Raw genomic sequence first — 22,806 nt, forward strand, 5'->3', positions numbered from 1 at the left:
ATATATATATATACAGCTTTGTGTGTGTGTGTGTATATGTATATCTAGTTTAGTCCAATCTGGCTTTTGCAAAGTGTTCCAAAAAGGGGTTCCAGACATTCAGAAAAGAGTCTTTTGGGTATTTACTGAACCAAATAGATCTACTTTTGAATTTAAACTTTTGAATTCATATAAACTGTCCCTTTATTCTGCCGACTCGGGACCAGATATCACCCAGAGTGGAGAATAGAGTAGTAGCAACATGTCAAAACCATGTTTAGCATTTATGTTACCGTTCATATCATCAGCAAACATCGTCCATGTAAAATTATTTTTTGAATAGTGATTGTTTTCCCATCTTACTAGTATCTGACAATTTGGCCACCTGGTTCTTCCTGCTGTTGTACAATTTCTCTGTCTGCTCACTGTCCTTTCTCTTTATTGCTTCTTTGTATCAACAATCATACACAAATGAATGGTGTTCAACATTAGAATAACATAAATTTTATATTATATTAAAAATATGTATTATATAATCTTATATCCTATATTATAGGCAGGCTATGGCTGCAGATAAGATATCAGTGTAACACACTGCTTAGTTATCTGAAATCATCATTAATCATGTGGGGAAAAAAACAACCTACATTGGCTTTACTTAAATGTAAATCAATAAATGTTCACTGCACCTTTTTGCTCGGACGTTTTTTTTGCTGTTCCCATCGAGCTCTCTCCAAATCTCTCTCTCTCTAGATCGCCTTAGCCTTTCTGCTAGAGAGGAAAAGTGCTATACAAGAACCAGTCCATTAATCACTTATCATTTACACCATTTTCAAACCCATCCTGTAGGATGTTAATAGGTTTGGCAAAATTTAACATTACAAGACGTCAGACCACCTCATTTTCTGTCATCAAATAGGAAATGTTCACATATATTAGAGGACGAGTTTGTGTGTTTGTCAGCTGTTTGTGTGGAGTTGGTCTTTATGTTCACCTCAAATCAATCTGAGTGTCATTTCTCTTTAGTTCTGATCTCACTGCTGAGCTGCACAACAAACCAAGGTCAGTAACCTTCTTCTGTCACAGTTTAAACCTGATAAATTCTCACTGATATGACCTGATTGGGTTCATGTTTCACAATGTAAAGTCTAACAGATCATCAGTTTTTTATTTTAACCCTCACAGCTCGTCTGACTGTGAGTCCCAGCAGCTCTCAGTTCTTTGAATATGACTTTGTGTCTCTGAGCTGTGAGGAGGACGACAGCTCTGCTGGATGGACTCTGAGGAGAAACACAAGCAAACAACAGAGGACTCAGTGTGGAGATGGGTGGGGAAAATTAGCAGGTTCTTCATGTAGCATCTGCTATACTTACCCATCAGACAGTGGAGTTTACTGGTGTGAGTCCAGTGAGGGTCCCATCAGTAACATGGTTAACCTGACAGTCACTGGTAAGCTGAGTGTGTGGAGTTAGTGTTGATGAAGCTGTGTGTAAATGGATGAAATGCTGTAGTTTGTCTCTGTGTTGAGGTGGATCAGTGATCCTGCAGAGTCCTGTCCTCCCTGTGATGGAGGGAGATGACGTCACTCTGCTCTGTAAAACAAAGACCACTCCCTCCAACCTCACAGCTGCTTTCTATAAAGATGGCTCCCTCATCAGGAAGCAGCCTACAGGTCACATGACCATCCAGCATGTTTCCAGGTCTGATGAAGGCCTCTACAAGTGTGACATCAGCGGTCATGGAGAGTCTCCATCCAGCTGGATCACTGTCACAGGTGACGCACTCACCTGTCTGTGTTTCTGCAGCTTTCAACATTCACAATGTGACGACAACTTAATGACTGTGTTTGCTTTATTTTAGACAAACACACCAGCACACCTCCACCTACATCCACACCTCCACCTGTTCTCTCTGTGTTGTCATTTTTTGGATTAGTGTGTATTGGGGTTCTACTGGTGTTACTGGTTATGCTGGTGAGACGATGTGTTCACAGGAAACCTGACGGTGAGATTCAGATTATCCATACACAATGTTGAGTGTGATAACTTGTCTCCATTCTGTGGACATGTTATCATTTACAAATCTTTGAAAGATCAATGTTTTACCCTCATTTCCAGCTCTCTTAAATGCACTTTAGATTGATATATTTAATCTATATTATTATTCATTATGATTTATTTCAGCAGATCAAGAACCAGCTGGAGAAGATAACATCATGTATAATGATATTAAAATATCAAATTGTCATCCAATTAGAGAAAACAGAGGTAGATTTTTTTCTTATTGTCATATTTGTTAGTAATTGGGGGCTGAGGTTTAAAGTAAATTATAAAACTGTATGTCAACTGTATATACATGTTTAAACTAATTACTACTAGTAATAACAAAAAATAATGCTAGTACCATTATAATTATTATTGTGTGTTTCTGTGCAATTATATTAAGACATTCACTTTAATAGCAGAGTGCCCAAAATGGAAAAATACCTCTTAGGTACTTTACCAAAAGACATTACAGTTTAAACCGTTCAGAGGACATCAGCATTTTATTACATTTAATTGAACCCTGAAGAACAATTAACCACAACAAAGCTCCAGAGAGTAATATCAAAGAAAAAAAAACATATAAATAAGTACACACAGTATCATAAATTGAAGTTCATAACAATTTGTTCTGGTTATCATATTAAATATGTAATTAGCTGTACTGGCTTGTTACATACGGTCTAAATAAATATAATGCATTTAGGCACCATAATGTCACCCACTGTTTTTTGCTTCTAGGTCGGCAGATAAACCCAGTTTGCTCAAAAAACCTGCATTTTATCTGAAAGTTACAAGATAGCAATAGTTGTGCTTAGAAAAGACCTATTAATGAAAGAACAGCTGTGTGAACAAAACCCTGTAAGAAATTTCCTGTTGAATTTCCTCAGTCACTCGTTTTGAGTGGGAAACAAAAATCTTGGTCACACTATGACACTTTATGCTCAGTGGCTGATGGGTTGTCATTAGCCACAAGATATTGGCCACTGAGCATGTGGTTTCACATTTGAACCCGCCTTTTCTCGTCTCATGTGCTTTTTTGCTACCAAGACAGCGATAGCAGAAATGTTCATCTCAAAGTTACAAAATAAGTCTACACAAGACAGAAAGTGAGATCAGAGTAACCACAGTGGTGGAAATAATTATTATCCCATGTTGAATTTGTAAGATTGCTTGTAAGATTAGACAATTACATTTTCTAATTTTTCAGGTCATTTCATTTTACTGGAGACAGATCATCAATTACCTTATAGTACCATATCACACCATTAGAGCACTTCTTTATTGCCACATATTGTGTCACAGCAGAAAGTGGACAGTGTAAATTACAGCAGCAAAATAAGTAAACACAATGGAATACAGTTAGGACCTTTACCTTACAATATAAAGCATCTTGATGCTGTAAAAATGAAATAAAATCAGTATTTGTATTTTAATTTAAACTACTACTAGACATCATTTGAAAAAGCAATTCTCTGAACTCTGCATAAAGGCTATTAATCTACAACTAAAGTTCTATCCATGGAATATGTTTTTTACTTGAACCTTTAAAAGTCGCAACTGCTTCATATTGAATCAACACAATTTTAACATTAATTTAATTATCTTTCAAACTGCATATTTAAATTTTAAATCTCACATTTACAAAGGTGATAATGTGATAGTTTGTATGACATGTTAGCATGTTGACCAGGATGCTGATAGCTCTGTGCTAAGAATTAAGATTTAAAATAGAACCAAACAGAACATGCTTAATAATTAACAAGAACGCGAAGCCCATGACAAAAGCATTCATGCTTTAAGTAAAATTAGACAATTTTAAACTATTAGTGTAAAAATAATCAGAGTGTTGTGTGTGTGTTTTCTTTATTGTGCAGACAGTGATCCAGCTGTAGTCTACTCAACAGTAAGAACAGGAAACGTCAGTTATGGATAAATTTTCATCAAAGGGAAGAAAACACAAGTCGAAGGTGAGAGGTACAGCTGCTCTTCTCTGTCTCCAGAACTGTTACATCTACAGCCAAACACTGAGACTTTTCTTTAAGCTAAATGCTGACAAGCTGATATTTAGTCGGTGCATTTACTAGAATGGTAACATCTGATAGTTAACACCAACTGTTTTGCATGTATTTATAGTTGCTTTTAGAAACTGAACAGATATTCAATTCAATTCAACTTTATTTATATAGCGCCAAATCACAACAACAGTCTCCTCAAGGCGCTTTATATTTTACAGTAAATTGTACAATAATAGACACAGAGAAAAAGGTGAAGAAAGAGGTGCTGAGCGAGCTGCAATAGGATTAAAATATCAGAATTCTTTGGTACAAACTCACGCATGTTCTTAGGGAGATATTTGGCAGTGATGTTCCTTAAGACAATGAGTCATTTTCACATGCTACTTTTGTAAACATAAAACTACAGCTGCAGCTACTTCCTGTAGTTGTTTCTAATCCTGCTGCTGATTCTACTTATCTGTAGTTTAAAGTTGGTGAGACGTCTTACTGTGTCTTAGTTTGGCTAATAATAGTTATATAATAGTTAATAATCTCACGTTGTGAGAACTTTTTGTTTTTCTGCTCTGTGGTGAAGTGTATCAGTCTGTACTTGAAGGAGATCACGGCTTTGTGGTCGTCCACTCTCCTTTTCGCAGAAGCAGCGCTCAGTTCTATGTGGTCACTGTATATCTTTTTTTTTTTAAGTCAGCAGCATGAGAGTGTTTGACAAATGATATAGTCACTGTACAGCCATATTCAACAGTTTGGCAGATAACCATCAACAGTTACACATGTACTACTATTGTAAATGTACGTATGTTAGTGTTAAAAACAGAAGTGAGAATTAGGAAAAATTACAACCAACACAACAACACAAAATTACAACCATTTATATAAAACTACTTTTAAACTATTTCTTGCATCTGGACTTGACGGTATTTCACTTCTTATCCAAAAAGCTTCTTCAGTTCTAAGAGCAATTGGTGACTTTTAATCACTGTTGGAGTGTCCCCAAGAGGGTCATTGACCCCCTATTGATCACACGACCCAAGGTGTGAAAATGGGTGTAGGTCACAATCAGACTTCAGGTGAACCCACTGTGAATTTAATTTCTGATCCTCTTGTAGCAATCACAATAACACTTTTGATTAAAAGCAATATCATACTGGGCACCGTAACAAGCACAAACTCTAAGTAACTGATAGAAACCAGCACTGTAGGGAGACAAAAAGACAAAAGAATCAGAGCAAATTAGATGATTAACAAGAAGGTTACACACGATACATTCAGTCTTACATCAACTTACATAAACCGGACCAAAAGATCATCATGATATAAACTGAATAGAACAGGAGACAATATTCCACCTGTTCTGACTTCATTAGATACAGAGAAAGATTCAGATACCTGTGTAACCTAATTTGCATGGTTTAATGTGAGTACCATAGTGTAAAATCCAGATTAGACATGCAGGGAAGTCTCTACATTTTAATAAACTTCTGAAGATAACTCTGTCAAATGCTTTGGAGGCATCTAAAAAGTTAGTTCCAATAAATAACTATAAAAGTTATTTTATAGTTATTTACTCTGACGCCCTGGGTCTCATAAAATCATCTGACAATGATCCATTGACATCAAAGTTTTAGTTCATACATTTTAGACATCTCATCGCACTGTCAATAACTGCAATATGTTTATATATAAAATTATGCAGAAGTCATAATTTGCCATTTTTCAGGATGTCATTCTTCTCCAAGGAATTTCAACATACAGTTACAGTGTGAGCAGTGTGGAAGCTGTGTGATTTGTATCTGAGCTGGTTCCCCCAACACCTCAGACCAGAGGACATCCACAACATGTTCAAAATTTTTATATTTATGTCTTTTTTTTCCTCTTGGTGAACTAGACTGATATAAGCAAACATGTCTTTTTTAAAATGTATAATAAATATACATGTAGATAAACTTGAATCCACAATCTCACTGTTATTTAGGTTTTATGCTCTTGTTTTTAGTTTCTGTTCTTCTCGTGAGTTTCTCTGGGTTTATAATATTTATACATCCAGGAACACACCATGAGAACCTTTACTTCTTATGTCTTGAACCAGCACAGAGCTCCTCCCATTTAGCCTTTCAGTGAAAAATTAAAAACATCACGAATCACATTTGATGTCTGCTGCCATCTGCTGGTACAACTGTGTCAAGTCAAGTAGATTTTTTATTGTCAACAATATCCTTTCATCCTCCTGGATCAAAGGTGCAAAGTGTAACAAATAAACATAAAAATAAAATATACATACACAACTATACAGAAATAAGATAAACTAAGAATAAGTACAATAGTATTCTAGTTTAATAGATATAGAATAAGAAAGAGAAATGAATGAGAATAAATAAATACAGTAGTACATAGCATGGAACGGTCCGATACAGAAAAGTGCAAGTATTGGAAGTGAGAGGAGAGTGTTATGTAGTCCAAGAAGTGTGAAGAGGGGAATCCAGTGTGGAAAAGGGCAGCATGGTGTTCATGAGGTGGACTCTTTGGGGAAAAAGCTTGCACAATCTCACCGACCTGCTCCTAATGATGCAAAGTTGTTTTCTAGATAGAAAAGGAGTAAATAGTCGGCGGAGAGGTGACGCGGGTCTAGCATGCGGCAGAATACAGCGGAAGGTGTAAACACCCTGAAGGCTGGGTAGAGAGCAAAAATGCGCTCAGCAGATGTGTTACAGGAGAGCACCTGCTTTACTAGTGAATACAGTTTAATCTCAAAACATCCTCCACATGTTAAATATGGGAAATATTCACCTTCTACAAGCTAGAGATATTTTAGATTCTATTTAGAATGAAATGAATGCCATTGCAAATAATAACAATGTCATGATCCTGGGTCCGTTTGACCCAGCGTTTTGTGTTTTTCTATTTAGTGTGATTTTGGTTCTGTTCTTCCTCTGTTTAGTGTTTTCTCTGTTCGGCCCGTGTGTGTCCTTGTATGTGTAGTTCCTGTTTTATTGTGAAGGTCTGTGTCTTATGTCAGTGTGTTCTGTTTATGTTTCCCCTGCCTCGTCAGTTGTGATGTCTTCCAGGTGTGTTTCCCTCCTGTTGGCCTTGTTTTTCCCCGGACCTCCCTGCTTCTTCATTTCTGGGTTGTTTTGTTAGTTTTACCCAGTTTAGGTTCCTGTTAGTGTCACCCGCCATTTCTGTTTATTTGTTCCACTGTTAATAAATTCTCACCTGCACTTGAGCTGCCGCTGCTTGGTCCTAATTTATTTCCACACGGCTTGCACCCGCAACCGTGACAAACAATGATAAATAAAAATAATCAAAATGAAATTAATAATAATAATTATTATTATTTACATACATCTGCTCGACTTTCCTGTTTGTCAACTTCGTTGCTTGTACCTGCAGATGTGATTATCTCTGAGGTTAGGAACAGCAGAGTGTAATGCGTAATACACATTTTTACACAGCTTTTTTTTTTAATTGGATTTGTCAAAAAAACCAACCACACAACACACAGAGAGAGTTAAGTAAATGCAACTGAAGTCATTCTTTTTTGTCAAATATGGCAATTCAATCTTTTTCTGTGTTAATAAAGACATAAATGTTTGCCTAAAAATGTGTTTCTTTATTGTATTTATGTTATTATTTTTCTGATAATTGTGCAGACTACAACAAAGTTTGATGGTTTTCTCTATTTAGATATTTTTTAGTGAGGCTGAATTGTAAGTGAAGTGTACTATAAGCAAACAAATTAAATATATACAAGATGAATAGAAATAAACTTTGATAAATGGAAATAAAGCAGGATAATAATTAACTGAATTTGGATCAAATTAAATTTGAGTTGTGCATACAGATTTATTTATGGCATTAAAGGTTTTTTTTTTTCCTTTTAGAATTATTTTGGATTTTAAATTCTCCATTAATTACTCTTCCATGCTTTTAGTGTTATACACTAAATTTAAGTACTAAAGCTGAGGACAGGACCCACACAGAGTAGCACCCACAAACAAATGTTGTTTAACCTTATTAACATGGAACACTTTTATCTGATTCTGTAACATGGATAACATCAGTGTTTCTGATCCAAAGCCATTTGTTACATCAACGTTTCTATCTAAAAGTACATCAGTAACAGTAAGGTATGATTTTGAGGACTGCGTGTAAAGACCCAACAAACGTGAGAAGAGATGGTTTTCACTCTGATTTTAATGTTACAAGAAGATGAGAAGAACACCTAAGATCCAGAAGTATGATTTCCATCATCATCAAATGGTCCAAATAATAACAAAATGAGCTTCATTTCTTGTTTTATTACCTCATGTAGCTGAAAATGCTATCGCATACTTCACCAACTAACATTCATCAAAAACAAGCAACAACAAAGTGGAGCAGATGTTAATAAAAAATTCTTTCAGCCCTTTAGTCTCACATTACTTTAATTCAGATTTACCTACAGTAAAAATACATTTTCAAGCAGTATTCTGTAGCTTGTATCCAGCTCAAACTAAATGCTTCCTCTTCCTCCTTTTTACACAGTGACATCATGACAAATTCCATAAATCGCGCTAAAATAAATTCCTTAAGCATTTAAATCAAAGGGTGGAGTTTAAGGGAGCGGCATGAAATATCTTTACTAAGGTCAGCTTTCAGTTTTATTTCAAGTTTAAATTTTTTCTCATGCAGAGACATTTGAAACTCAGGATCTGTTATTTATTTAAATTACCAACAGACTTCAGACCATTTGTACAAACGAGGAGTGAGTTAACCAGATAACATGTCTGCTTTAACTGCGTCGCTCTGCTGGACTTTCTTGTTTGTCAGCTTCTTCATGTTTGTTTCTGCAGGTGAGGTTTAAAAGTTACTCAGTGCTTCTTTCATTGATAAAGAGTGAGACTCAATTCATTAAGTTGTATTAATTTCATGTCTGTGTTGTGCTGAAGCAACATGAGGATGGAGTCGCTCACATGGGCTGTAACACTTTGACTGCTTTCCAGTTACGAGCACAGAGACAAAGAAGTGTAATGTGTGTGTCAGTGTGATGTGTTGTAGTGTCAGGAGTCAGTATACAGATACAAAGCTTTTTGTTCAGTGTATACAAACGGCTGTAGCGACATAAAGGCAGCATGCAGAGACTGTCAAAGTAAAAAAGGAAACACACAAACATAGAGACAAAACAAAACCTACACTAGAGCTGTGACACACTAAACATGGTAGACAAAGGAACAAATCATAAGAACCAAGAATCACAAAGACACAGACTTGACACTGAAGGAGCATGAGGGAGAGACGAGAGAGACATGACTGACTGGGAAAACTTGGATAAACATGATGGAATAAAACACAAGGAGGGGAATGAACTCATAAAAAAACCTAAACACAGGCACACACAGACACAGAGGGCAACAACACGAGGTGAAAATATTAAATAATCAAGGAACTAAAGAGCGAGCATAAGAAAGTCAAAACAGGATAAACAGGCACTAAGGAAAAAACCTAAGACGAGCAAAGGGAACATTTACATACATCATAATTCAAATGATTAAAAACATAGGAAAACTCCAAAACACTGGGTCAGCTCACACAGGACCTTGACAACATCATTCCAAAATCCTGTGTAATTTGTAATGTGTGTGCTAAAATATGAAACCTTTTGGGGTTTTTTTCCAAATCTTTTTTTTCTTTTTAAATTAACTGATCTATTCTTCCTTTGTTACAGATTTGATATACAAAGATAAGGTATTCAAATCATAGATGGTGGAGCTGAAGGCTTGGTTGACTTCAGATAGAATGACCCTTAAATCATTTTTTTGCTGATCTGTTATTTGTGGTTTGGTGTTCAGGTTTGGGGAGTAATAGGACGGGTGAAGGTGCAGGGAGGCATATAGGACTGCAACTCTGTTCAGCAGCAACCCAAATTTGGATAGTCATGTGACACGTCTGCTAAGGCAGATGGCATGCAATCAATGGAATGTGAACCGAAACGCAGATGGCAGAGATAAAAGTGGATGTTAAACAGAAAGTGAGCGTTTATTTTTGCTGAACAGAACTACAATCAAAAGCAAAGAACAACTAACACGGAGCAAACAAAGCCTATCCTGGGAAAGCCAGTGAAAAACCTAAAACCTGAAATAAGAAACTAGAAACCTGGAGACACAAGCGGAGGAAAAGCAGAGGTAATCCAGACAAACCAACGAGGAACAAAGGAAAACACACACTACATATGCAGAGAGGAGATAGCTCAACCCAATCTGACAGGACGAGACAAACATTGAAACCAGGAACGTAACACAGGGAAGACAAGGAAATGACTAAAGTATAACCGAAAACTAACATAAACACAGATTCACCAGACTCAGGACTATAACAGTCAATGTGGCCTTATTTTTAGAAATGAGAGTTGCTCCATTCACTGTGTGGATGGCGTCTGCAATGTTTTTACCAGAAAATAATAAAGTCCAAAGGTTTTTGGATACCACTCTTACTGCCAGCAATTTAAGGAGAACATACACTTGTCACTCCGACTGAGGAGGGAACTGAAGAGTTGTACCTTTAATCAATCTAATCTTTTTTTATTTCCTCTTTCAGACCAGAAAATTATCAAAGCTGAATCAGGAGAGGACATCACTCTGACATGTCAAGCTCAAAACAACAAGGTCAAATTTGTACATTGGAGCAGAGCTGACCTGGAGCCAGACTATCTCCTTACCGAGATGGGGAGTTGGTTTCAGATAACCAGCATCCATCTTTTAAGAACCAGGTGGATCTGCAGGACAAACAGATGAAGGATGGAGACGTGTCTTTGATTCTGAAGGATGTGACGACTGCTGATGATGGAACATACAAGTGTCGTGTCTTCATGGAGGAAACACGCTCATGGGACCTAATCAGCATCATCAAAGTGAGTGTTTCTCCAGGTGAGTTCATGGAGTTCAGACACTGCTTTCTGAGGGTAACTGCTCTTTGTGAATTTAATTCAACAACTGAATTCAATCAGTGGTAAGCAGATTGTTTTAGAAGCAAATTTCAATCCTTCTTACTGACAGTACACTGTTTAAGTTGTCTTTACTCTAGATGCTTTGTATAAAGGTTGAATTCAGTCAGTAGGTTGGCAAGAATAGTTCACACTGGGCAGCCCATGGCTGTCCAGACAATTTTACAGACAAAAATGTTTTTACATTTTTGTCTGTAAAAACCCTTGTTGCATTTAAAATATGCATTTTTTTCCCCCAACCCCTTAGACTATCATATTTTAAATAAATAATTCTAGTCATTATTGTACTTTGACCTTTAACCTCTCTGGTCTGCTTTGTTTCCTCTTTTAGACCAGCAAATCATCACAGCTGAGTTTGGACAGCACGTCACTCTGACATGTCAAGCTCCAAACAACAATAAGATCAAATTCGTACATTGGAGCAGAGCTGACCTGGAGCCAGAATATCTCCTTGTTTACCAGGATGGGCAGGCTCTTCTATATAACCAGCATCCATCTTTTAAGAACCGGGTGGATCTGCTGGACAAACAGATTAAAGATGGAGACGTGTCTTTGATTCTTGAGGACGTAACAACTGCTGATGATGGAATATACAAGTGTCGTGTCTTCATGGAAGAAACACGCTCATGGAAGCTCAGCATCATCAAAGTGACTGTTTCTCCAGGTGAGTGAGTAGAGTTGAGTGTGTGTGTGATCAGAGGTGAAGCTGCTTCCTGGTTGTTGATGTTTGTTTGTTGTATGGATGAGCTGGTGGATGTCAGAGGTAGACAGATGTTTCTCCAGCTGTTGTCTTTGTGGCTGGTAGTCTAGAGTTGTAGAGCAGCATTGTTTGGGTAAGGTTAGAGCAGAAACAAAGACATTTATGAATCAGTTTCTTCTTCTCTTGCTCTCTAACTCGTCTGTAAACATGTGGGGAAACTCAATGTTAAATCCAACATGACTATAAATTCTAATTTACAGGATATTAAAAAGTTAAAATGAATGAAATCAAAATGACTAAAAACTCAAACCTGAATGGGATTAGACAAATATTTAAAGTAAATAATTCCAGTGATTTTTGTAACATGTTCCCTTCAACCTTTTTTTTTTTTTTTTTTTTTGGTTTTAATTTTTTTGTTTTGTCTTGTTTTTGTCTTTCAGATCAGAGAAACATCACTGCTCTGTCTGGACAGAGTGTCGTTTTGCCATGTGCAGCTCAAAGCAACAGTAAGGTCAAATTCATATATTGGAGCAGAACTGACTTGGAGCCAGAATAAATCTTTTTTTAGGGATGGGCAGGCTCTTCCAGATGATCAGCACCCTTTTTTAAGGACCGTGTGGATCTGCAGGACAAGCAGATGAAAAATGGAAATGTGTCTTTGATTCTGAAGGATGTGACGATTTCTGATGCTGGAAAGTACCAGTGTCGCATCTTCACGGAGGAAACACGTTCATGGAAATCTGTCAGCATCATCAATCTAAATGTTCCTCCAGGTAAGTGAATAGATTTCAGGCACTGCTTCCAGGGTACAGATGTTGGGATTTTTTCGTAGTTTGTTGTATAGATGACATGTGGTATAGGTAGACAGATGTTGAGCAACAACAGTGCTAACCAGTACAAGGGAATGGAAAGTTAGAGCAAAGAGAAAAAGAACAGAAACTGTTGATGAAAACTCAAGTGACACCAACACTCAACATCGCTAACACACACACATCCAAAAACACAATGAGAATAATCTGGAGATATTGTGACTAAATAAAGTCAGCCAAAGAAGCAGAGCAACATGTACTGCAAACCGTGTCCAAATTATATTTCCTCTAAGGCAGCTAACACCACAAATTTCTTTTACCATCTTATACTTTAGAGCACACAGACGATGCAGACAATTTCTCACATACCTTATATTACAAATAAGAACAAAGCAACACGTTACTCCAATCAGCAGTAAGGTACGCTGCTGTTAGGAATACAGGATACAGGAATTTTTGTTTTTTTTTTTGTTTTGTCTTGTTTTTGTCTTTCAGATCAGAGAAACATCACTGCTCTGTCTGGACAGAGTGTCGTTTTGCCATGTGCAGCTCAAAGCAACAGTAAGGTCAAATTCATATATTGGAGCAGAACTGACTTGGAGCCAGAATAAATCTTTTTTTTCCGGGATGGGCAGGCTCTTCCAGACAACCAGCATCCATCTTTTATGAACCGGGTGGATCTGCAGGACACACAGATGACGAATTGAAATGTTTCTTTGATTATGAACAATGTGAATACAGCTGATGATGGAATCTACCAATGTCATATCTTCATGGAGAAAACAAGCTCATGGAAGCTCAGCATCATCTACCTGAGTAAGTTGTTGTCTAACTCATTCTAAACATCTGTACTTAGTAGGATTTTCTATATCAGCCACTTCTCCCCTCTGATGGTGGTAGATGCTGTGCAGGGTCGGCCCTTCCCTGATGGTTCCTCTTCTTTCTCTGGCTTCTGTCAGGTCTTGTTTTTATTATTAGCTGACTCTTTAGGACTTGCCTTAATCTCTGGAGGTATTTGATTAGCCTCCTTAAGGTTCCTATTTGTGTTTCAGATTCCCAGGTACCTGTAGCTGTCCTTAGTATCTGCAGTCTTTCCTTCTGGTAGTGCAATTCCCTAAGTTCTAGCGACTTTTCCTCTCTTTGATACATACGACAACCCCCACCCTCCCCAATCCAGACCCAACGACCACCACCACCCTCCCCATTTCAGACTCAACGACCACCATCACCCTCTCCAATCCAGACTCAACGACTTCCATCACACCTCTCACCCCCCTTTCCTCCTCCCTGAAACTCAGAATACACACTGAGGATGTGAGCCGACTATTTCAGAAACAGAAGCCCAGGAAAGCCCCCGGACCAGACGGTGTCTCACCCTCCTGCCTCAAGACCTGTGCTGAACAGCTGGCTCCCATCTTTACTCGCATCTTCAACAGATCCCTGGAGCTGTGTGAAGTTCCCTCCTGCTTCAAATGCTCCACCATCATCCCTGTTCCCAAGAAACCCACCATCACAGGACTGAATGACTACAGACCTGTTGCCTTGACGTCTGTGGTCATGAAATCCTTTGAACGACTGGTGTTAGACCATCTGAAGGACATTACAGGCCACCAGCTGGACCCTCTGCAGTTTGCCTACCGGGCAAACAGGTCTGTGGATGATGCAGTGAATATGGGGCTGCATTACATCCTGCAACACCTCGACCACCCGGGAACTTATGCCAGGATCCTGTTTGTGGACTTTAGTTCGGCTTTTAACACCATCGTGCCTGAACTTCTCTCTTCCAAACTCTCCCAGCTCAGCGTGTCTCCAGCTACCTGTCAGTGGATCACCAGCTTCTTGACAGACAGAAAGCAACAAGTGAGACTGGGGGAGATCACCTCTGAAACTCGGTCCCTCAGTATTGGTGCCCCTCAAGGATGTGTCCTCTCACCACTACTGTTCTCCCTCTACACTAATGACTGCACCTCCAAGAACTCAGCTGTAAAACTCCTAAAGTTTGCAGATGACACCACCGTCATTGGCCTCATTCAGGATGGTGATGAGTCTGCATACCGGCAGGAAGTTGAGCGGCTGGTACTCTGGTGCAGTCAGCACAATCTGGAGCTGAACACTCTTAAAACTGTAGAGATGACAGTGGACTTCAGGAGACATCCCTCAACTCTGCCCCCCCTCATCATATCAGACAGCCCTGTGTCGACTGTGGAGATCTTCAAGTTCCTGGGTACCACCATCTCCCAGGACCTGAAGTGGGAGACCAACATCAACTCCATCCTCAAAAAGACCCAGCAGAGGATGTACTTCCTGAGACAACTGGGGAAGTACAGTCTTCGACAGGAGCTGCTGATCCAGTTCTACACTGCGGTCATTGAGTCTGTCCTGTGCTCCTCCATCACAGTCTGGTATGGTGCAGCCACTAAACAGGACAGGTGCAGACTGCAGCGGACTGTACGGGCAGCAGAAAGGATCATCGGCGCCCCCCTGCCCTCCATCCAGGATCTGTACCTCTCAAGAACCAGGAAACGGGCAGGGAAAATCATCACAGACCCCTCGCACCCTGGACACAGACTTTTTGATCTGCTGCCTTCTGGCAGACGGTACAGAAGCCTGCAGACCAGGACCACCCGACACAGGAACAGTTTCTTTCCCCTCACCATCTCCCTTCTAAACAGTTGACCTGTCACACTGCTCCCACTGCCAGACTGCAACTGCACCTTATGTACATTCTGTGGTATTCATTCCACCTCATTTCATTTCTGTATTTTATGTATATACGTTTATATTAGTTATTTATAGTTGGTTTACACAGCTTTGTGTATGTATGTGTATGCATGTGTAATGTATATATAGATACGTGTGTGTGTGGGTGTGTGTGTGTGTGTGTGTCTGTGTGTGATTTACATTGCTGTGCTCGAGAGCCACCATCTACCGGAACCAAATTCCTTGTATTTGTCTGCACATATACTTGGCCAATAAACACGATTCTGATTCTGATTCTGATTCTGATTCTGACAACACTTCCCCAGCAAAATGACATTACAATATCTTTGCAATAGATTCTAGCAGTTTGGATCAGTAAATTAATGTCTTGTTCACTTGTTCACTCTTGGCATACCGCTTGATGTCTTCCATATAGAGGAGATGGCTCCATTCTATAGTCTGTATTGGTAGCCAGTCTTGTCAATGTTCTGGCTGAGGGGTTTCAGGCCTATGCAGAAAAGCTGGAGGGGACTGATAAATCCCACACCTGTGACTTGTGCTTTTGGCTGATGTCACAGTCTTGAGTGACTGTACTTATATTTGTAGATATTTTTCTGTTAAACCTGACCTTTATAATTCCGAACTTAAAGTAAATATGTCTGGTTATAATTCTTTTTGATGTGGCACATCTTTGGTAAAGTCCACTACATACAGAACTTCCTGTATTTAGGATTACTATTTTTGAAGTCCTCTCATTTGTTCTTTAATTGTGACAGATGACTTTAGCAGACCCTCAGCAACAGTCAGACAATGTTCAATGAAAAGACTAAGAAAACAAAAATTAATATAAAAATGTGAGTGATATATGCAGTACTTAAATTTTCTTTATATGAACCAATCCTGTAACTCTACACTAGGAAACCATCAAATACGATGCATGTCGGATTTTAGATATTTGAACCTGCCCAATATATTTGTGTGCACTCCCCCTACATGATTGTGGTTTATAAAATAAAAATTATTTTCACAGTAGCTATGATGTGTGTAATATGCCATAAATTTTGAAATAAAGATCTGTGGTCTCTCTGTGTTAAGCAAGGTGAAGTGCACTTTGACCTTTAACCTCTCTATTGTTTCCTCTTTCAGACCATAAAACCATCACAGCTGAGTCTGGACAGAACATCACTCTGACATGCCAAGCTCCAAATAACAACATTGATGTTGTAGAGTGGAGCAGAGCTGACCTGGACACAGAATATGTCCTTTTGTACCGGGATGACCAGTTTGATCCAGACAACCAGCATCCATCTTTTAAGAACCGGGTGGATCTGCAGGACAGACAGATGAAGGATGGAGACGTGTCTTTGATTCTGAAGGATGTGACAAATAATGATGCTGGAACATACGAGTGTCCTATCTTCATGAGAGGAACAAACCACAAGAACAGTAAACCCATCAGTAGTGTGACACTGAGTGTTGATCCTCCAGGTGAGTGAGTAGAGTTGAGTGTGTGTGTGATCAGAGGTGAAGCTGCTTCCTGGTTGTTGATGTTTGTTTCTAAAGATGCTGTTGATGAGACTTTGTAGAAAGCAGCTGGTCTGAGTGATGTGATCAGAGTGCAGTAGATAATGTCTGACAGCAGTTTGAATAGTGCAGCTGCCTCAAGTATTGGTGGTTAGTGATTATGGTAAATGGCCTGTATTTGTATAGGGCTTTACTAGTCCCTAAGGACCCCAAAGCACTTTACACATTCAGTCATCCTCCCATTCACACACACATTCACACACTGGCACTTGGATTACAGTACTGTATTCCGATTACTTTTTTCAAGTAACAAGTAAAGTAAGGGATTACTATTGCAAAAAAGGTAATTAAATTACTGTTACTTTCCCGTAAGCACGCTGCATTACTGCGTTACTAAAACCGTGATTTTTTTGCAAGAGTGTCTCATGACAATGACGTAAGCGAGTGCGATGATTGCGGCAACAGTTGTGTGAAGATCAACAATGGATAATATATCGAGTGCGGGAGAGCGTATGACCGTGCAGCGTTTAAAGCGTGGAAGTACTGACCGTACTTTGAGTTTGATTCCATAAAAAGTGACAATCAATCACTGCAATGGCGCCTGTGTTTGGCTTTGCCGCTGCTACAGCTCGTTGGAGCTGTAGCAGCGGCAAAGTAGTTGTAGTGTAGTTGTAGTGTAGTTTTTCACTGTCGTCACTTGCCATTTACAATATCATTTTTGCTCTTTTGTATTCTGACTTTGCTTCTGCTGCTTTAATTTATGATCGGGATACACTCTTAAACATCAAAGACTCAATGGAGAGCTACTGTGACAGCTAGGACAGCTACAGAAAAACTTTTCCTCCTCCTCCTCTGGCGTGTTCCTCACCTGAGTGCGTGCTACTGTGCACAACCCGCGACATTTCCACCCTCAAGAGATGAAAAAGGGGAACGAGGGCCGGCGTCCAGGTCAAACGGAGAAGGTACCGGAGGCTAGCTGCTTGGCTGTGGGCTGACTCTCGGTGCCTGCGACCAGTTCCTCTCCTGTCGTTTGCTGGGGATGTTACGCCGCCGCCGCCTGGGACCCGAGCCCCATGGCTCGAAAGCAGTTTGCTCACTCTGTGTCCATCATCCATTTTCCGTTTTGCTGGTGACAGCTACGTCTGCTCATCGATCAAGGTTTTTCCCAACTCTGGAGTCGCCGCCCTGCCCGGCAGGTCCACAGGTGTGCACAGGTGTCTAATTCAACCGCCGCTGCAGTCAGCTGTAGATTTCGCAGATAAACCGTCATCAATTCAGTTCGCCCTGTTTAACATTCACTCTATAACGAACAAATCATTTATTCTAAATGATCTTTTTATTAAAGAGTCTCTAGATTTTATGTGTCTGACTGAGACATGGCAGCAAAATAAGGATTATGTCCACTTGAATGAAATCTGCCCGTCTGGCTGTTCTGCCATTGGAACTCCGCGTCTGTCAGGACGTGGTGGAGGACTCGCTGTTGTTTACCAGGACAGACTCACATGCAAACTGATGAGCTCGGACTTCTTTTCTTCATTTGAGTCACAGATGATGAAGGTCGGTTCTCTGAAAACCTTTTACTGTATTTTAATCTATCGACCTCCTGGACCTGCTGGGGTCTTTCTAACTGAATTTAACGACCTTCTGACATCGATCATTAAACTGGAGAAGGTTGTAATATTGGGAGACTTCAACCTTCATATTGATGGCGCTTCCTGTAATACTGCTGCTGAGCTCATCACTATCACTGAGTCTTTTAACTTTAAGCAGCATGTTTCTGGCCCCCACACATACAAAGGGCCACATATTTGAAAATATTCAAACTTTTAGGAGATATTGTCGCAAATTAGAACATTTATGGAAGGCTTCCAAGCTTGAGGTCCATAGGGTACATCTCAAGGAATCAATTTTCTTACTTAATGACATGATAAAAAATGCCAGAACTGAATATTTTGCTAATCTAATAGCTTCAAAAAAGAAAAATCCCAGAGTATTGTTTGATACAATTAAGAACATTGTCTCTCCTGATGTTCCTCATGTACCAGTCTATACTAAATCTGATTGTAATGACTTTTTAAACTATTTTGTTAATAAGGTCGCTGCCATCAGGTCTAATATTTCTCCATCATCCTCTCAGTATCACACTGACACGTTGCTTACCTCTGACACCTGGTCCTCTTTTACTCCTGTCACCTTGCAGGACATCAGGGCTCTACTTGGTCGAATGAAACTGACTTCAAGCCACCTTGATGTACTTCCTCCATCATTTTTCATTAGTGTGTTTGACTCTATTGGCCCCTGCATTCTGGAAATAATTAATACTTCTCTTTATACTGGCTCCAAATTTGGACCCATCTCTTCCAAGCAGTTACAGGCCAATATCAAAATTACCATTGGTGTCAAAGATCTTTGAAAAAACAGTTGCAGAACAACTTAACAACTTTTTGGAGAAGAACAATGTTCTGGACATTTTCCAGTCTGGTTTCCGCAAATTGCACTCCACTGAAACTGCTTTGCTTAAAGTGTCTAGTGACATTTTGATGGCAGCAGACTCTGGAGAGTACACCGTTCTGGTTCTGTTGGATCTCAGCTCTGCTTTTGATACTGTCAATCACAGCATCATGATAAATAGGCTGAAGGACTTGTTTGGGATTACTGGTGTTGTTTAAAATGGTTTATGTCGTATCTGTCTGAGAGATCCTTTCCTGTCTGTATCAATCATGTGTTGTCTGAAACGTCAGTTATGCCTTCTGGGGTACCTCAAGGATCTGTTTTAGGTCCTATTCTCTTTTTGCTGTATATACTCCCTCTAGGCCAAATTGTCAAACGTTACAGTAATGTTTCTTATCATCTCTACAGGGAGTGCAGAATTATTAGGCAAATGAGTATTTTGTCCACATCATCCTCTTCATGCATGTTGTCTTACTCCAAGCTGTATAGGCTTGAAAGCCTGCTACCAATTAAGCATATTAGGTGATGTGCATCTCTGTAATGAGAAGGGGTGTGGTCTAATGACATCAACAGCCTATATCAGGTGTGCATAATTATTAGGCAACTTCCTTTCCTTTGGCAAAATGGGTCAAAAGAAGGACTTTACAGGCTCAGAAAAGTCACAAATAGTGAGATATCTTGCAGAGGGATGCAGCAGTCTTAAAATTGCAAAGCTTCTGAAGCGTGATCATCAATCAAGCGTTTCATTCAATATAGTCAACAGGGTCGCAAGAAGCGTGTGGAAAAACCAAGGCGCAAAATCACTGAAGTGCCCAAAAGCACAAGGTGTGCAATACTCAGGGACATGGCCAAGGTAAGAAAGGCTGAAAGACGACCACCACTGAACAAGACACACAAGCTGAAACGTCAAGACTGGGCCAAGAAATATCTCAAGACTGATTTTTCTAAGGTTTTATGGACTGATGAAATGAGAGTGAGTCTTGATGGGCTAGATGGATGGGCCCGTGGCTGGATTGGTAAAGGGCAAAGAGCTCCAGTCCGACTCAGACGCCAGCAAGGTGGAGGTGGAGTACTGGTTTGGGCTGGTATCATCAAAGATGAGCTTGTGGGGCCTTTTCGGGTTGAGGATGGAGTCAAGCTCAACTCCCAGTCCTACTGCCAGTTTCTGGAAGACACCTTCTTCAAGCAGTGGTACAGGAAGAAGTCTGCATCCTTCAAGAAAAACATGATTTTCATGCAGGACAATGCTCCATCACACGCGTCCAAGTACTCCACAGCGTGGCTGGCAAGAAAGGGTATAAAAGAAGAAAAACTAATAACATGGCCTCCTTGTTCACCTGATCTGAACCCCATTGAGAACCTGTGGTCCATCACCAAATGTGAGATTTACAAGGAGGGAAAACAGTACACCTCTCTGAACAGTGTCTGGGAGGCTGTGGTTGCTGCTGCACGCAATGTTGATGGTGAACAGATCAAAACACTGACAGAATCCATGGATGGCAGGCTTTTGAGTGTCCTTGCAAAGAAAGGTGGTTATATTGGTCGCTGATTTGTTTTTGTTTTATTTTGAATGTCAGAAATGTATATTTGTGACTGTGGAGATGTTATATTGGTTTCACTGGTAAAAATAAATAATTGAAATGGGTATATATTTGTTTTTTGTTAAGTTGCCTAATAATTATGCACAGTAATAGTCACCTGCACACACAGATATCCCCCTAAAATAGCTAAAACTAAAAACAAACTAAAAACTACTTCCAAAAACATTCAGCTTTGATATTAATTAGTTTTTTGGGTTCATTGAGAACATGGTTGTTGTTCAATAATAAAATTATTCCTCAAAAATACAACTTGCCTAATAATTCTGCATGCCCTGTAAGTACATTTTCAGCAGCTATGGCACCGGCAGGATTAACTGTCACAGACTCACAACCACCAGCTTCACCCCTCCCGTCCCCCTCCAGCTGTAGGCTTTAACATTGAGTTTCCCCACACATGTTTACAGACGAGTTAGAGAGCAAGAGAAGAAGAGACTGATTCATAAATGTCTTTGTTTCTGCTCTAACCTTACCCAAACAATGCTGCTCTACAACTCTAGACTACAAGCCACAAAGACAACAGCTGGAGAAACATCTGTCTACCTCTGACACCCACCAGCTCATCCATACAACAAACACACATCAACAACCAGGAAGCAGCTTCACCTCTGATCACACACACACTCAACTCTACTCACTCACCTGGAGGATCAACAACACTCAGGTTGATGATTCTGATGGACTTTAATGAGCGTGTTTCTTCCATGAGGACACGACACTTGTATGTTCTATCATCCACACTTGTCACATGTTTTAGAATCAAAGACACGTCTCCATCCTTCATCTGTCTGTCTTTAAGATCCACCCGGTTCTTAAAAGATGGATGCTGGTGATCTGTAAAAACTCGCTCATCTCGGTACACAAGGACATATTCTGACTCCAGGTCACCTCTGCACCAATGTACAAATTTGATATTTTTATTTGGAGCTCGACATGTCAGAGTGACGTCCTGTCCAGACTCAACTGTGATGATTTTCTGGTCTGAAAGAGGAGACAACACAGAGCTATATAGTTATTTGGAATAACTGCAATATTATTTATAAAAATAAGATGCTTTTTTTAAATAACTGGTTTAATAATGGAATAATCTTGGTTAGTCAGTTATATAGAGAAGATGGACTCCTATATAATTACTCAGAATTCCTCAGGAGATACAATGTACCGATAACGCCTAAAGAATTCTCAATAGTGTTCGATGTCATCCCATCTGGTCTGTCCGTGTTACTCAGATGCTCCCACAGTGCTCCAATACAGGTCACTCCCCCGGATGTGTTACATTCTTCCCTTGGCAATGTTTGCTTTTCCTCCCATAAGTCTATAAATACCAAAATAAGATCTCTCTTTCAGGATGCAATGGTCTCTGTTCCATCAGTCATATTTTATTGGGCCAATTTTGTAACAGATATTGAATGGAAAAAAGTTTGGACTTTACCACAAAGGTTTTTCTTAGCGAACAAAATTAAAGAGATTTCCTTTAAGTTGATTCATAAGTTTTACCCCACCAAACAATATTTATCCAAATTTGTGGCTGAAATAAATGTAAACTGTACCTTCTGTCAAGAGCAACCTGAAACAGTTTCTCATTTGTTTTGGTCATGCAAATTTACATGTAAATTCTGGAAGGACTTCCACAAGTTTATTGCTGACTCTGTTCTCCCTAATTTTCAGTTATACTATAAGGATGTTATCTTTGGCTGTTATAATTTTAAAGAAAAGGACAATGATGTTTTTTTCTTTATAAATTTGGTTTTATTTTTGGCAAAATTTCACATACACAAAAACAAAGTCCAGAAAGCCTGAACTTCTTGTATTAAAAATGGAGCTTGCACAATATATAAGGACAATCTCCTCATCAAAGAACACTAAGGCTCTCAAGACTGTTGACATCTGTAACCGTTTGAAACTGCTAACTTGATTTTGGCTCTTGCAAACTCTTGTTTATTTGTGCTTCCCTTAATTTATTTTATTTTTTGTACTCACTTTTGTTTCACTGTTCCTGTCACTCTCAT

At 39.3% G+C, this 22,806-nt stretch overlaps 1 protein-coding gene across 1 annotated transcript in view; it reads left to right on the forward strand.

Annotated features, from left to right (window-relative positions):
• LOC134624766 (zinc finger protein 91-like) overlaps positions 1-22,806 on the forward strand; it is a 328,469-nt gene that overhangs the window by 289,131 nt on the left and 16,532 nt on the right. The gene's annotated exons all lie outside the window — the stretch shown is intronic.

This window comes from Pelmatolapia mariae, linkage group LG3_W (genome assembly GCF_036321145.2).
Source record: "Pelmatolapia mariae isolate MD_Pm_ZW linkage group LG3_W, Pm_UMD_F_2, whole genome shotgun sequence".
NCBI classification, from domain to species: Eukaryota; Metazoa; Chordata; class Actinopteri; order Cichliformes; family Cichlidae; genus Pelmatolapia; species Pelmatolapia mariae.